The following is a 17,558-nucleotide window of genomic DNA, read 5'->3' as shown; positions in this document are numbered from 1 at the left end:
AAATGTTAGAAAGGTGATTTCACCTATTTTTTCCTGTACGTATCTGTGTGCTCCTTAGAAGCAAAATACATGCTGTCGGACACCTGCCTCTACCTACTCTTCTCTTATTTATATCATATGGTTGGTTCAAATGGCTCTGAGCACTATGGAACTTAACTGCTGTGGTCATCAGTCCCCTAGAACTTAGAACTCCTTAAACCTAACTAACCTAAGGACATCACACACATCCATGGCCGAGGCAGGATTCGAACCTGCGACCGTAGCGGTCGCGCGGTTCCAGACTGTAGCGCCTAGAACCGCTCGGCCACTTCGGCCGGCTATATCATGTGGGATACATTCGTTGAACTAAACATTTTGTTAAAAATACTTTGGTGACCTCCTGTACACCGCAAAATGAATATTCCTTTTAACGAAACGTCGTTTCTTGTTGAACGTAAACGCGTAACGACAATGTTACCAGCTGCGTGCAATAACGCTTTCGACTTAAGGGGTGACAATTATTGAACTATATGGAATAAAATCGTCATAACTTCTGAGCAGTTTGCGTTAGGATGTTCAAACTGCTCCATTGACCCCGGAGCGTGATGGGAATTAGTATGAGCATTATGTATTGGTTTAGCGACTAAGCCCACTTTCATTTGGGTGGGTTCGTGAATAACCAAAATTGGGTACTGAGAATCCGCATTTCACGATGGAGACGTCTCTTCACTCGCAACGGCTGACAGTGTAATGTGCAATGTCCAGTCACGGAATAAACGGTGCGATATTCCTTGATAGCGCGGTGACTACCGAGAGGTACTTGAAGGTTTTGGAAGATGATTTCATCCCCATTATTCAAAGTGATCCTGATTTCGACAATATGTTGTTCATGCAAGACAGAGCTTGACCCCATCGAAGCAGGAGAGTGTTTGATGTTCTGGACGAGCACTTCAGGGACCGCATTATGGCTCTGGGGTGCCCAGAGACCACTGGCATGGGCCTCAATTGGCTGCCATATTCTCAGAATCTGAACACAAGCGACTCCTTTTTGTGGGGCTATGTTAAAAACAAGGTGTGCAGCATTAACTCGCACACTATTGCTGATCTGAAAACAGCCATTCAGGGGGTCATCGACAGCATCAATGTTCCGACATTTTAGTGGGTCATACAGGATTTCGCTATTCGCCTGCACCACATCAGCGCCAATGATGGAAGGCATATCGAACATGTCAAAACCTAAAGCCGAATATCTGCAGTGACGTTTACATGTACATGAAATAGTCTCTAAATAATTAAAGTTTTTTTCATGTAGTTCAATAACTGTTACCCTGCATGCAATTTCGTACACACGTAAATGAACTAAACAGTTTATTAACAATGATTTGTTAACCACCCATATCATATAACACAAATTTTGTCTTCCAAAACTTTGTCCTTTATTTAAGCATGTGTTCTAACTGTTGAACACGGACTGGAAACCACTTTTGCAATCGCTGTTCGAAAGAACGGTGAACGGATGTAATTACGGTAGATGATATGGTAGATATGGTCTGGCGACTCGACGATACATATCGGCTGGCGAAGTTGAGGTTTCGTCACAGGGTGCACGACTGGGTGCTGCTCAAAGAAAGAAATCAAGAGGATTCAGATTGGGGGATCTCTCAGGTCATGTGACAACAGAATTTCGTCCAACCCGACGTCCAGGATTAGTACTTGCGTTAGAGGAGAGTGAGTTGGATAGCCATCGTGTTGCAGCCACGTACACTGTCGAATATCAAGTGGTGCCTCCTCTAGAAGAACCGGCAGAATGTTCCTCAGAAAGGGTGCGTATGAATATCCATTTTGAACGTCTTAGGTGAAGTAAGGTCCCACAACGTAATTTCCTATGATGCCCCACCATACGTTTACGTTCCAGGGCCGTTGATGTTGCTCTAAATGAAGCCAGTGTCGATTATCGGCTGCCCGTTACTGTATATTATGCAGAATTACATTAGCTTGCTTGTAAACATTGCTCCATTGGTAAAGAGCTCACGTTGGAAAAACATAGGGTCGTCTCTCTTGCTGAACGGCAAACCGACAAAATTTTGTACAGCGTTTGGATTTACGGCCGTCGGGTGCCTGATGTAATGACAGATGATAGGGTCGGAAGTTCTCTCGATGCGGGTGCGAATGACACTCGTCTGGCTGATTCCACATTCCTTGGCAATATGTCTCGTACCTCTGTGCAGATTCAATAGCGTCGTAGCCACAACCGCTTCTTCGTGTTCTCTGTCAGTTGCAGTTTCTTTCTTGTCCTCTTTTTGACGTTCAAGCTGCCTGTCGGCACCAGCGTCTTAATAACTCGTTGCCTGGTGCGTGGGACATTGGCGATCGAGATAGATAGCCCTATTCCGCCGTACTATTTCTACGGAGTTTCTTTTACGTTCACCATGAACACTCCTGGAAATTGAAATAAGAACACCGTGAATTCATTGTCCCAGGAAGGGGACACTTTATTGACACATTCCTGGGGTCAGATACATCACATGATCACACTGACAGAACCACAGGCACATAGACACAGGCAACAGAGCATGCACAATGTCGGCACTAGTACAGTGTATATCCACCTTTCGCAGCAATGCAGGCTGCTATTCTCCCATGGAGACGATCGTAGAGATGCTGGATGTAGTCCTGTGGAACGGCTTGCCATGCCATTTCCACCTGGCGCCTCAGTTGGACCAGCGTTCGTGCTGGAGGTGCAGACCGCGTGAGACGACGCTTCATCCAGTCCCACACATGCTCAATGAGGGACAGATCCAGAGATCTTGCTGGCCAGGGTAGTTGACTTACACCTTCTAGAGCACGTTGGGTGGCACGGGATACATGCGGACGTGCATTGTCCTGTTCGAACAGCAAGTTCCCTTGCCGGTCTAGGAATGGTAGAACGATGGGTTGGATGACGGTTTGGATGTACCGTGCACTATTCAGTGTGCCCTCGACGATCACCAGTGGTGTACGGCCAGTGTAGGAGATCGCTCCCCACACCATGATGCCGGGTGTTGGCCCTGTGTGCCTCGGTCGTATGCAGTCCTGATTGTGGCGCTCACCTGCATGGCGCCAAACACGCATATGACCATCATTGGCACCAAGGCAGAAGCGACTCTCATCGCTGAAGACGACACGTCTCCATTCGTCCCTCCATTCACGCCTGTCGCGACACCACTGGAGGCGGGCTGCACGATGTTGGGGCGTGAGCGGAAGGCGGCATAACGGTGTGCGGGATCGTAGCCCAGCTTCATGGAGACGGTTGCGAATGGTCCTCGCCGATACCCCAGGAGCAACAGTGTCCCTAATTTGCTGGGAAGTGGCGGTGCGGTCCCCTACGGCACTGCGTAGGATCCTACGGTCTTGGCGTGCATCCGTGCGTCGCTGCGGTCCGGTCCCAGGTCGACGGGCACGTGCACCTTCCGCCGACCACTGGCGACAACATCGATGTACTGTGGAGACCTCACGCCCCACGTGTTGAGCAATTCGGCGGTACGTCCACCCGGCCTCCCGCATGCCCACTATACGCCCTCGCTCAAAGTCCGTCAACTGCACATACGGTTCACGTCCACGCTGTCGCGGCATGCTACCAGTGTTAAAGACTGCGATGGAGCTCCGTATGCCACGGCAAACTGGCTGACACTGACGGCGGCGGTGCACAAATGCTGCGCAGCTAGCGCCATTCGACGGCCAACACCGCGGTTCCTGGTGTGTCCGCTGTGCCGTGCGTGTGATCATTGCTTGTACAGCCCTCTCGCAGTGTCCGGAGCAAGTATGGTGGGTCTGACACACCGGTGTCAATGTGTTCTTTTTTCCATCTCCAGGAGTTTACAAGTAGTATATCCAAGTTCTCCTCATTCGTGTACACGTCTGCATGCAACGAACGTTAAAGCAGAAATGAGCGGTCTGCAGTGCAGACAAGTCAACAGGCAAATGTGTTGACAATCTGACGCAGCGTAGCATGAGCGCTCTGCCTGTCGGTGTTTACCAGCTAATGCCGATTCCGCGCTCTCAAATTCTAGGGCATACATTGAATTTTTTTACGCCAACATTAAAAACGTTGTACCACTGTAATTGTCTTCTCAATGGCTATCTAATGCAGTTATAAAATGTATATGGTTCCATTGAAGAAATCCTACTTGCTTCAATATCTCCGTTGATAACAGCGCTAAAATACATTAATCAAACAAAAAATACGTACCCCTCTAACATTTGCTGAAAGCCGCGTTTCGATACGTGCACCAGTTCACGAAATAGAAGGTGTGTGTTATGTCTTACATGGCTCACCCTGTATATATTTGTCTGTTTGTGCATGTTACAGAATAATTTTGAAACGCCTGGAGCGTTTTTTTAATTGAAAATTGTATTACATATAATTTATTATTGGAAAGAAACTGCGAGCAATAACCATAATAATAATAATAATAATAATATCGAAAAATTCAAATTTCAATCATAAAATGTGGTATTAATTCTTCTCTGCATAACCATCCCTCAGTGCAACGCGTTTTGCAGTGATTGGTGCTTTGGCAGATATGTTGATTGTGGAAGGTTGCGTTTTGCTGTCCATGAAACATTCCACCTCTATTATCACATCATCATCATTCTGGAAAGGCCTGCAATGCAATGGTTTTTTCATCCGGCGATGGAGGAATAAGTCACTGAGTGCCATGTGTAGCACTAAACTTATTTAGGCGAACTATTCGGTCGTCTAGAAATGGTACTGAGGAGAGGTGAATTTTATTGCTTGGCTGGTTACACGTCAGCAGGGCTAGGAGGCCACTCGGGTGCTCCTTGGGGAATCAGGTACGAAGACCGTCAGCACATGACTGGACATGGATATTCCCAGAGTAGAGAGAACGTAGACGTTCGTTGCTTGCAAGGATGGAGTGGAGAAGACAATTCCTAGAATTTCAACAATAAATCACAGTTCCAGAGTAAGGCAAATGTGAACACATTTCGGATCTCATAAAACTGAGGCACATCCAATCAAACCACAATATTTGCAGAATCTCAGAAGCTGTAAAAATTAATAATTTACACTGACAGAATATCTTCACAAACAACCTTGAAATTAACAACTGTTAAAAATTTCATGCGATGTCAACATACATCTTGGAAGGTAGCATAGCCCTGTAGCTATCATCCCTGAGAGTTAAACTCCTGTATCTATTTTCTTTATTGATTTATTATGTTTTTATATCGTTTTGACTATGAAAATATCTGTTAGAACATCATATTCTCCAATAGCACAGAAACTGAATGCAGCATGATTTTGCCACATCTTGTTGTAGTTGTGTAGTTATTTAATGAATATTTTACTATTTTTGCCATTTACTGTATTTAAATGTTGATCACAGTGGATATCAAAAACCACTGTAAAAGTGGCCAGTGGCATGTATTAACTGACACCACCACTGACAAAAGTGAATGTAACTCCATTTTTGGTTGAGTATGGGATTACAGTTGTTCAATGTTCAATAAAAACAATGCCAATCGCCGTTCTATAGGCTTACTTCTAGAAATAAACCTATACAGCGGCGATTGGTATTGTTTTTATTGAACACTGACAAGAGTGCCAGAAGATCCTTCCGCCAAGCAGGCCCAAGTAATTGTTTAACCAATATCTAACAACATTTTAATGTCATTGAACTTGTGCAAGAATTTCGAATTATTTATCGATGAACATACTATTGTCATCACTTACTGTAAGTGATCTGAGTGTGACAGAATGTTTATAACATTTCCTTTTTTAAAAATGTTGTTATAAGTTATTATTTTAGCAGGATAAAGTGGTCGAGTTGAGTCAACTCATGTCTGCAGAACACGAGAACTCTATATTTCTGGTAGGGATGGCTTTCAACCACTGAAAGTTAGACATTTGGTGGAACACTACTCAAGTCAATTAAGATAGCCACTTTTTGAGTGTTGCACACTAGTGATCCATTGCAATAGTATTTTAACTTTCTAAGGGACTTTAAGTTCTGCAAAATTTGAATCTGCTCAAGTTCAGAACTTACACTATTTACACCTGCATTACAGAATTATAAGTAGATATAGTATGACTTGCTACTCGTTGTATCTCAAGTGTTGTGTTATATAAATTGTCATGCTCCACTCTGAATTAATCGAGCTGGCCAATATTTCGTTCATTGTCATCATGATATGAACTTAGTTTTTCATGTGTCTTGGATGACTGTTAATCACAATGATTCAGCTACCGTTCTTATAATGCACCTAACGCAATTTATTGCACTTTAATAGGAATATATTTCTAACTGTTTTGTAATTGGTAGTTGTAGGACCATTTTCCATTTGTTTAAGATTAATTACTTGAATAAACATTATTCAGAATAATTCTCTGGTGTCCTCGACACCAATTTCCGACATTGGATTAATACACGTTTATTAATTATTTATTTATTTACCTTTTATTTAATACATTTAGCTATTTTATTAATTCGCAATTCCAGGCAATGCTTAGACTATTTCACTGCAGGATTACAGGTATGTGATATTATTTGCACCCAGTTTAGCAGCAGGGTACGAAAGCAGACGTATACGGCTCAACCATATGACTCTATCGCGCCATCCTTACTAAACAGAACCGTGCAGAGCCCAGTTACCTAGCTACATCCACACGGAGGTAAAATCGCTCATGTCAGTAGAATAATAGTTTGAGGCAAATTTTGGTAGCCTAAAAAGGCAGCATGTGTTTCAATGTGAATTAATTCCAGCAATGTTGAAAAAAAGAAAAAATATAGACAATCATAGAATGAAGGCTTTCAGGACTGGATGACATAGCTGCTGGTAGACCTTTTGGGATGTGATGTCGTGGTCCTAGAAACTCTTCTGCTCCTGACGTTTCGTCCAGGTCAGCGCTGGACATCCTCAGAGGTGCTCTTCTGCTGAGTCCAGTCGGCAAGACTCAGTGGAGGAGCACCTCTGAGGATGTCTAAATCAGACCTGGACGAAACGTCAGGAACAGAAGTGTTTCTAGGACCACGACTTTGCATCCCGAAAGGTCTACCAGCAGCTAGGTAGCCAATCGCCATCGCCTTGAAATTCTTGAAACTGGTAAACAGGCACACATTTTATCTACAACGTTAACCCCACCTTTTGTCACATGGTAGTCAGCTATGATTTCAGGTTTGTGTGTTTGTTCATAAAGTGTCGCCGTGTTATGCATACTAGACCAAAGTACGACAGCACGGTTTTTACGAGAAACATATGAACTTATCATGCTGAAATCGTAACACTGCACATCCAGTTTCTCCTGTCTTATTTGGGAGAATTTCTGGAGGAGTTTCATGTCTTTTCTTCCTCATCGTACTGATGCAAATGATTTTAGTCTACAGCAAGTATTGAAAAAGGAGGCAGCTTGTGTAACAATTGTCAGTTATGAAGTGCATGGTAGAGTTAATTATAAGCACCACAAGGCTCTTCACTATATGCCCAGAGTTATTAGAAACCCAATATAGCCCTTCTGGTTGCACTCTGAACTCCAGATTACTGCAATAAAATGTTTTAGCATCACATAGTGCAAACCTTGTTATCCCATACTTAGCTGGATTGCAGGGTACGTACTGAATCCATCCACAGCGGCCTCTGAGAGGATGAAGCATTCCATCTATTGTCTTGAATTCATTCAGACTGTTAATACTTCGACATATAGCAATGCTGTATGACCTGCAGTCAATTTCCATGTCATCAAACCGCTAACAACGTAGATGAAGCAGCAACCTTTTGTAACTCATTGCATCCCTAAGCTGCATTACTGTTTCATCGTCCACCCAGAGTTCCACTACATTAGGATGATTGCTATTTTTTTTGTTCGTCAAAAAAATAATCCCAAATAGAGACAGTAGTTCGTGTCTTGATGTCGTTTTATTGTCTCTTTTGCACGAGAATTGGTGTGTTTCTCGCTGTCTATTTATATACGAGTTTCTGTAGTTTACTACTTCATCGATAATGTCAAGTTCAGTTATCTTCTGAAAAGCACTAACTTCATCAGTTATATCCATCACACTTCGCTTTGGGCCTGGTAGAATTTTTACCATATTTTTCTCCCGGTGTTTGACGTTTACCACACTCGCTTTTGCACCAGAGCGTATCTTTGTTTTTCCAGTAATGAACACCCAAACCTGCTATTTCTTCGATATCATTACCATCCTCATCTCCAAGTTCAGATTTATAGCTTTAATCCTCTTATTTAATGTTTTCATCATTCAAATTCACTTCACTATCCTCCATGTGTGAAAAGTCTGGGTAGACTTCATCATCACTTTCTTCGAGTAGTTTGTGAATTTTATGGTCTGATACACCCTTTGAACTGAAATAAAACATCAGACTAAATTAAATAAACAAATAAATTCGGATGTCAGTAAAACGAAATTAACGTTTAATATGCATCGATACAAAATAAAAAAACAACGAATAAGTATAAATAACTTTTTATTACACTTACAACAGCGTATTGACTGCTGGAACTAAGCTTGCAACTGTCACACCAGCAGGTGCGCATTACACTTTTTACAACATTCGACACCTGGCTGCTTACAATTCAGAAAACAAACTGCAGAAGCTAATCAAAGGAACTGAAGCCGCGCTAACACTACCGAGAAAACATCGGCAGTGGAATAATGGAAGCTGTGGCCCAATAGCTCGAGGTTAGGGCATCGATTAGCCATAAAAGCCGCTGCTGTTGTACTTTCCACAACAGCGCCCCCTCTCGAGGGTTAAAGAACAACACTTGACAAACACCTAAATAAGATTATAGCACTAAAGCCGAAGAAACAATCAAAGATAACTGCAATACAACTATTACATTTCCCCAAAAGTATACTATATAAACACAAGATTAACCCAAGGTAATTACAACATGTTACCCCCAAAATCTAGTACTGGACAGCAGTAAGATTGACTACTCATTCAAAAAAAAAAAAATGGAAATGAGCATATGGCATCGTCAGCTGGGAGGCCCCATTCGGGGGAGTTTGGCCGCCATGTGCAAGTCTTATTTCAGTCGACGCCACATTTGGCGACCTGCGCGCCGTGATTAGGATGACATGATAATTAGGGCAGCACAATACCCAGTCCTCGTACTGAGAAAATCTCCAACCCGGCCGGGAATAGAACGCGGGCCCGATTGCTTGGGAGGCGATCACGTTACCACCCAGTTAAGCAGGCGGACTACTTGCTCAGAAATTTCATTAGATACAAATGCAGCACCTTCTAAGATGGAGCTTTCATCAACAATCCACAGTGTCCGTTACATGACAGCCATCTCCCTGGGTGGCTAGGGCTAATGGACATCCCATTTGATGGCCAGTGTAATTCTAAAACACAATTTAAATAAAAGAGTTTAACAACTCGACGCAGTAATTGCTCTGTTTATCCCAGCAGGACGCTCATTAGTTGGACCCGTTCATTGATCCACCAAAAAACAAAAGACCCTATACATGTCTTCCGCCGAGACGACTGACTGACCAACTAGCGGTCGTTTCCAGTGAATTCACAGGCAAGGGAAAAAGTTGCAAGTGAATCGCCAGCTGACAGCCTGTTATCAAGAGGTCACTTCAAGAATGGCAGCACAATGGACTGCAATGGCAACACACTATCGACAGAAAACATATAGTCATCAACCTCTCATGGGATGGAGCCTTTGAGCAATTCACACACAATCGGCTAACTGTTACTCCGTTTGCTTCAGCTCGGAGCCCCAACTTCCTCCAAGTGCTGTCCAAACGATTCTCGCATGCCGCAAAAATTATGCCAACCGGCCCGGCTCGATGGTAGCGCCACCGGACAACCCTAAGAAACCAAGCAGAGGATGTCACCCGAAAGAGAAATCGGTAAAAGCCGACATGGCTCAACCTCCCAAACTGAGACAATAAACAGCCCCCAGGTTATTGCTGGTAGACGAGTGGGAGAATGGATGGGTTCGACCCAGCTTCTTTAATCTGACTGATGTGTACTCAGGAGGTCATACTGCTAGCTACATTTGGGGCTAAAAGGTTAACAGGACCCAGCATGTGGAGAACCTGATAACGTCCCATAAAACGCGGCGGAACCTTCATAGAAATACCGGCATCGCTACCGCCCCCATGGCTGAAATTACGAACAGAAATTTGACCCCCAACTTTCACGCAATCTGGCTGCCTCCCCTGATTATAAAGCTTGGCTTGTCGGCAGTGAGCCAATTGGATACTTGCCTAGCACTGCCCCAATTCAGCTGAATAACCCCCAGGGTGATCTTTTGTGGCAAGAGGTCGTTAATATTCCACAAATTGGTCATGGGAGAATTAAGCCAGTAAGCAAACATTAGTGAAGGGGGAGTGGCCTTCATAGCCTCATGTTGGGCACAATGAAAGCAAGGTTGATCCACAGGAGATAAGCATCCCACTCAGTATGGGTCTTAGTAAGGTATATGTTGAGAGTGGCCTTAAGGTTCCTATTTACTCTCTCATCAAATTAGGCCTGGGTGTAGTAGGAGCACTGTGGCGCTCGGGCATTCTCCCTAAGGCCCTGTGCGGACGAAATATAGAAAACACCATAGAAAGACGATACACAGTAATTGTGGCTGTAACTCCGCTGCTAGGAATAAGCCAGCTGAACAGGGAAAAGCCATCCACGACAACCAAGATGTAACAATTCCCTGTCTTATTATGGAGAAGGGGCCCACGTATTGAGTAAATGACTTGTGCACAGGATGTTGTTCTCTCTTCGACTGGAGGAGGCCCATGGGTGAATTGTGATTAGGCTTATCCATTTTATATGCTCGTACTCCTGCACTAATCGTCAGACATCCTTACTCAACAATGGCCAAGTTATGTCTTGTTTCACCTTAGCGATGGTCTTGTGTAGCCCCAAATGGGCACTGAGCAAGGAGTCATGAAAATAGCGAAAAACGGATGGGACAGGTTCCAAATGCAAATAAACTCCTGGCTCAGGTGATCTCCAAGCACATGACACAAAATTCCCTTAATTTTCAGATACCCTGGTGCCTGCTCCCCAGCAAGCAAACGCTTCCTAATAGTGCCAAGCTCGGGGTCCTGGTCCAGCTTAACGTCAAGATAACCAAAGAGCTCTGGCACTTCAGTTAAGATGGCACCAGTCAGTTCCTCAGATACTTTGTCACACTTAGTTATCTCCCCGCTATCCTCCTGAAACATCCAGCTGAGTTGGCCACCTGATTGTCAGCCTCTATAATATGCCGGTAATGTGGATATTCTGCCAGTTTTCATGCGATGGGCCAGGACCCAGCTTATCACCTGATTGTCAGTTTCAAAATAAAGCCCGCTATGCTGCAGGCAGAATTTAAATATTTCGAGTGCAAAGAGTATCGCCGAAATCTCACACTCGCAAACAGAGTATTCAGATTCAGCCAGTATCAAGCCGCTGGAAGTATAGGCAACAGGGCGCCTCTTCCCAGAATATTCCTGGAGTAGAACAGCGGCAACACCATCATCGGAGGCACTGGTCTGGACGATAAAGGCCTTTTGAAAATCTGGGACAGCCAAGACTGGAGGGTTACTCATGACAGTTTTAATGGCCCCAAAGGCAGGCTCCTGACTCTCTCCCCGAAGGGAGGCCTCCCCCTTTTTATGTAAACTATTAAGAGGGTGGCAAGATGGGAAAAATTTGGAATAAATTTTCGGAAATAATTGGCCATGCTGAAAAACCAAGCTATTCCCTTTTTATTCCTGGAGGGCAGCAGCCGTCGTAAGGCTGAGGTGTGCTCTTGGATAATCCTGATCCAATCCTCTGAGAGGCGATCAGATTTCTAGCTAGGCAGACTGTAGATGGTTTCACCAGTAACCCAGCTGCCTGAAACCGCGATAACATCCCTTGAATATAACGCACATGCTGGTCAAAAGAGCTATATGAATGAGAACTACGTCGAGGTAGTTACACACAGCTAAACTTGAGATTGTCCTACACATGGTCCAATAGACGAGACAAGACAGCTGACCTGGTAGATAAGCCAAAAGGATTCCAACTGAATGCATACAGGTTCCCATCACTAGAAAATGTGGTCACCTGGCTGGAATCCTGAGTAAGTGGTATCTAATAATAGGCTTGGTTAAGATCAAGCACAGTAAAAGAGCTGGTCCCAGAGAACCAAGTGAAACAATTGTGTAGATCGGGCAACAGCATGGATTCAAGGAAAACCTTTTGGTTAAGGGCCTTATGATCTACCACCATGTTAAAATCCTTTCCTAGTCCCTTGGGAATGTGAAAAATGGGCGATGCATAAGGTGATGTGGATGGCTTGATAATCTCATCCTTCAAAATTTGGTTCATTTTCTGCCTCAGTATCCTCATTATGGGGAGTGACAAACGATATGGAGCTTGCTGCACAAGGACATTATCTGATAAATGAATTCTACAGTGCATTTTGTCTGTTATGCCTAAACAGTTAATGACGTCTTTGGGATAGTCTTCCAAGATCCTTAAAAGCTGATTACCCTGATCTTAATCAAGATGGTTAATGACGAACTCATATTGGCATGAGTTAAGTAGTTTGACGTTTCCACTGCTATGGAAAGAACAATGGGCTATTTTTTCTAAAAGACGAATCTTACTGACTACTTACTGACTAAATCAAGCACCTAACCAGTCTGCTGAATAAAGTTACAACCGAGGAGTAAGGGAATGGGTCAGTTTAATTGGCGATTATAAATTAAAAATTGATAGTTCACCCACACCTCACCTATCAGAGGCAACATTTGGCCATTAACTGCCCACCATCTATGAAGAGTGGTACACAAAGGGATAATTCTACATAACCTACCGTATTCCAAATACCAATGGTAATCTAACACAGAAATTGAACTTCCTGAGTCTAATAAGCCGTAGACCAGCCCCTGGTTTAATTGGGCACAAACATCTGGCAAGGAGCAACAGTTCATGCCGCGGACACGAGCGCATCAGCTAGGAGGTTTGCACCGACCAGTCTCAGTTCGGCGCATATGGCTTCATCTGTTGGGTTTGGAGCCTCGCTCGACTGGACAACAATGCACCAGACGATCCCTTTTTCCACACCGGAAACATGCTTTCCTACCAGAAGGTTTAAATGGTGACTGATGGGATTTGCTGCCCCACACTTGGAATTCAGACTCTGACCACATTTGCTGGTTACGTTGCTCGTCTGAGAACCTCAAAAACAACAATTCGCTTGGTTCAGAAACTGTAGGGGGTTTCTGGGTGAATGCTGTCTATGACCATTCTTCTGGTCTCATGCCCTGGAGAATGCTGAGCACACTGTCTTCTTCCTTGACCGTCAGCTGTGCAAAGCGGCAACTGCCATGTGCGCCCTCCCTGGGTATTCTCAGAAGGGTCTTGTAACCGCCAATAATGGTCGAACTTTAAGTCATCAGGGCCTCGGGGCGATAACTTCAACTGCATCACGTAATTTCTCAGATATCCTAGAGTGCCTCATTGTCTGTTTCTGAAGGTACACTACTCAGCAAACCGTGGTTCAAAGGATATAATAAATGCAATATAACTGAGTGGGTAACCTGCAAGGCATCAGAATTAATCTCTAAATGGACGACCAGCCAAAACAGCTCCTCTGCCTGGGGCAGCTGGACAACGGCGAGATCGGAAACGCCTCACAACAAGTGCATAACTGGGTTAAGCACCTTAGCAAATTATTCTACAGGCGATCTGTCAGGAAGGTGAGCATCAGTATCATAGCCTGCAACACCTGACAAGTCCTCATTGGCGCCATCCCGCCCTGTACCACTTCCTTTCCGTCTAAACTCATCATGGTATTCTACTGTATGTTAACATGGGGCCTAGGAACGACGGAGAGGCTCCACCCCGCTGCAGCCACAGTGGTCCACAAACCCATGACGGCTACCGCAGTCCACCTCATCCCTCTGCTGCCCTACACCGAACCACTCTTTCAGGGTTATTGTGCGGTTCAGCCTCCAGTGGACCCATAGGGAACGCCTCAAACCAGACGAGTGTAGCCCCTATGTCAGCGTTGTAGAGTAATGGTGGTGTACGCGTATGTGGAGAATTTGTTTGTGCAGCAATCGCCGAAATAGTGTAGCTGAGGTGGAATAAGGGGAACCAGCCCACATTTGCAGAGGCAGATGGAAAACCGCCTAAAAACCATCCACAGACTGGCCTGCTCACCGGACCTAGGCACAGGTCGGCCGGACAGATTCATGCTGGGGACCAGGCGCTGCTTCCCAATGCGGAAAGCCGTGAAACTCATCATATTAGTTGTTAGTTGTAAATTCTTGATGCGAGTTAAGTTTACTAACCATGTCATCTTACTCCTTAGTAAGAGGGAAGCGCCTCAAGTCGGGGATACGGTTTCCCCACATGAAAAGTTGAGCCTGAACTCTAGCTATATGGTTGCAACTCGGCTGATACTCTTCAAGAAATTAAATATTGCGATTAAGTTCACTGACACCACTAGATCAAATAGAAAGCACTGCACCTAACTCGCCAATCACGTCGGAAGAAATATAAATCAGACTGTCCAAGGACGCATGCAATTCCACTCCTAACTCAGAACGGCACCACCTACTGGTTGCTGCCATAACTTAAGGCCATTTTCAACCTGGTCCCTTTTTAAATAGGCCAGAGCAAGGCAGCTTCCAGGATCCATCTCCCATGATATGCCCCTACAAAACCTTGATAAATATTAGACATCAATATTAACCAGTAATACAATTCAGTAATGAAACCACAAGTGATGTCAACAAGAGAAAGACAAACTCCACCCACCCCCCCTTTCACACAAATGGAAAAACCACGCTGTGATACCATTGAAATGATCTCTTTCATTGGTGGCAACAGCTTTTCATGGAAGGACCATATCCCAGGTTCAGCATCAATTGTGGATGATGACATCTTCATTTATCTTGTATTAACATTTAAAATGTTCCTTTACAATGGAATGAACTGAAAAACAAGTTAACAACAACTAATAATTACAGTGCGGCAGCAGGGCTCAAAGACTTCGTTAGAAATTTATCAACATCAATAATCACAGAACACAACAAGACTTTGAATTTACTTTAAAATTCGCTCTTAAAAAAATTACAACAGTATCAAAATCAAGAACCATCAAGCACCACAAGGCTTAGGAATGGCCTTGAAATTTTTAATTATTACAACAAGGTCAAGATCAGTACAGAGCCCAGGAAGCCTTTGAGATCTTCACTTTCAAAAAAATTAAGAAAACACTTTAACAGAAATAGATTAGGATATTTTATAATTCTTCCAAAACAGTTAACAGAGTAAATGCCCCACTTGAAAACAATTATGCCATCATGGTGGTTACCACGAATACATCTATACAGCTAATGTAAACACAGCGACAGGAAGTGGGAACTGATTAAACGTTTGGTAAAATGGCAACTCCAAATTATATATATATATATATATATATATATATATATATATATATATATATATATATAGGGTGGTCCATTCATCGTGACTGGGCCAAATATCTCACGAAATAAGCATCAAACGGAAAAACTGCAAAGAACGAAAATTGTCTAGCTTGAAGGGGGAAACCAGATGGCGTTATGGTTGGCCAACTAGATGGCGCTGCCATAGGTCAAATGGATATCAACTGCGTTTTTAAAAATTAGAAACCCCCCTTTCATTACATATTCGTGTAGTACGTAAAGAAACATGAATGTTTTAGTTGGACAATTTTTTTCGCTTTGTGATAGATGGCGCTGTAATAGTCACAAAGATATGGCTCACAATTTTAGATGAACATTTGGCAACAGGTAGGTTTTTTAAATTAAAATGCAGAACGTATGTAACTTTGAACATTTTATTTCTGTTGTTCCAATGTGATACATGCACCTTTGTGAACTTATCATTTCTGAAAACGCATGCTGTTACAACGTGATTACCTGTAAATACCACATCAATGCAATAAATGCTCAAAATGATGTCCGTCATCCTCAATGCATTTGGCAATACGTGTAACGACATTTCTCTCAACAGCGAGTAGTTCGCCTTCCGTAACGTTCGCACATGCACTGGCAATGCGCTGACCCATATTGTCAGGCGTTGTCGGTGGATCGCGTTAGCAAATATCCTTCAACTTTCCCCACTAAAAGAAATCCGGGGACGTCAGATCCGGTGAACGTGCGGTCCATGGTATGGTGCTTCGACGACCAGTCCACCTGTCATGAAATATGCTATTCAATACCGCTTCAACCGCACGCGAGCTATATGCCCGAGATCCATCATGATGGAAGTACATCGCCTTTCTGTCATACAGTGAAACATCTTGTAGTAACATCGGTAGAACGTTACGTAGGAAATCAGCATACACTGCACCATTTAGATTGCCATCGATAAAATGGGGGCCAATTATCTTTTCTCCCATAATGCCGCACCATACATTAACCCGCCAAGGTAGCTGATGTTTCACTTGTCGCTGCCATCGTGGATTTTCCGTTGCCCAATAGTGCATATTATGCCGGTTTACGTTACCGCTGTTGGTGAATGACGCTTCGTCGCTAAATAGAACGCGTGCAAAAAATCTGTCATCGTCCCGTAATATCTCTTGTGCCCAGTGGCAGAACTATACATGACGTTCATAGTCGTCGACATGCAATTCCTGGTGCAGAGAAATAAGGTACGGGTGCAATCGATGTTGATTTCTCAACACCGCCGCTTTTGAGATTCCCGATTCTTGTGCAATTTGTCTGCTACTGATGTGCGGATTAGCCACGACAGCAACTAAAACACCTACCTGGGCATCATCATTTGTTGAAGGTCGTGGTTGACGTTTCACATGTGGCTGGACACTTCCTGTTTCCTTAAATAACGTAACTATCCGGCGAACGGTCCGGACACTTGGATGATGTCGACCAGGATACCGATTAGCACACATAGCACACGCCCATTGGGCATTTTGATCACTATAGCCATACATCAACACGATATCGACCTTTTCCGCAATTGGTAAACGGTCCATTTTAACCAGGGTAATGTATCAACGAAGCAAATATCGTCCACACTGGCGGAATGTTACGTGATACCACGTACTTATACGTTTGTGACTATTACGACGCCATCTATCACAAAGCGAAAAAAGTGGTCCAACTAAAACATTCATATTTCTTTACGTATTACACGAATATGTAATAAGAAATGGGGGTTCCTATTTAAAAAAAACGCAGTTGGTATCCGTTTAACCGATGGCAGCGCCATCTAGCAGGCTAACCATAGAGCCATCTTGTTTCCCCCTTCAAGCTAGACAAGTTTCGTTCTAACGTTACCGCTGGATATATTTCGTAAACCACATCAAATACTGACGAACCGATTCCACAGACCGAACGTGAGGAGAGGGGCTAGTGTAATTGTTTAATACAAACCATACAAAAATGCACGGAAGTATGTTTTTTAACACAAACCTACGTTTTTTTAAATGGAACCACGTTAGTTTTGTTAGCACATCGGAACATATAAACAAATACGTAATCAGTGCCGTTTGTTGCATTGTAAAATGTTAATTACATCCGGAAATATTGTAACCTAAAATTGACGCTTGAAAC

The 17,558-nt window shown here is 43.7% G+C and overlaps 1 protein-coding gene across 2 annotated transcripts in view; it reads left to right on the top strand.

Moving 5' to 3' along the window:
• LOC126175201 (cytochrome P450 4d2-like) overlaps window positions 1-17,558 on the top strand; it is a 95,659-nt gene that overhangs the window by 40,633 nt on the left and 37,468 nt on the right. The window lies entirely within an intron of this gene.

This window comes from Schistocerca cancellata, chromosome 3, assembly GCF_023864275.1.
Source record: "Schistocerca cancellata isolate TAMUIC-IGC-003103 chromosome 3, iqSchCanc2.1, whole genome shotgun sequence".
NCBI lineage: Eukaryota > Metazoa > Arthropoda > Insecta > Orthoptera > Acrididae > Schistocerca > Schistocerca cancellata.
This window is presented reverse-complemented; position numbering and strand designations above follow the sequence as displayed.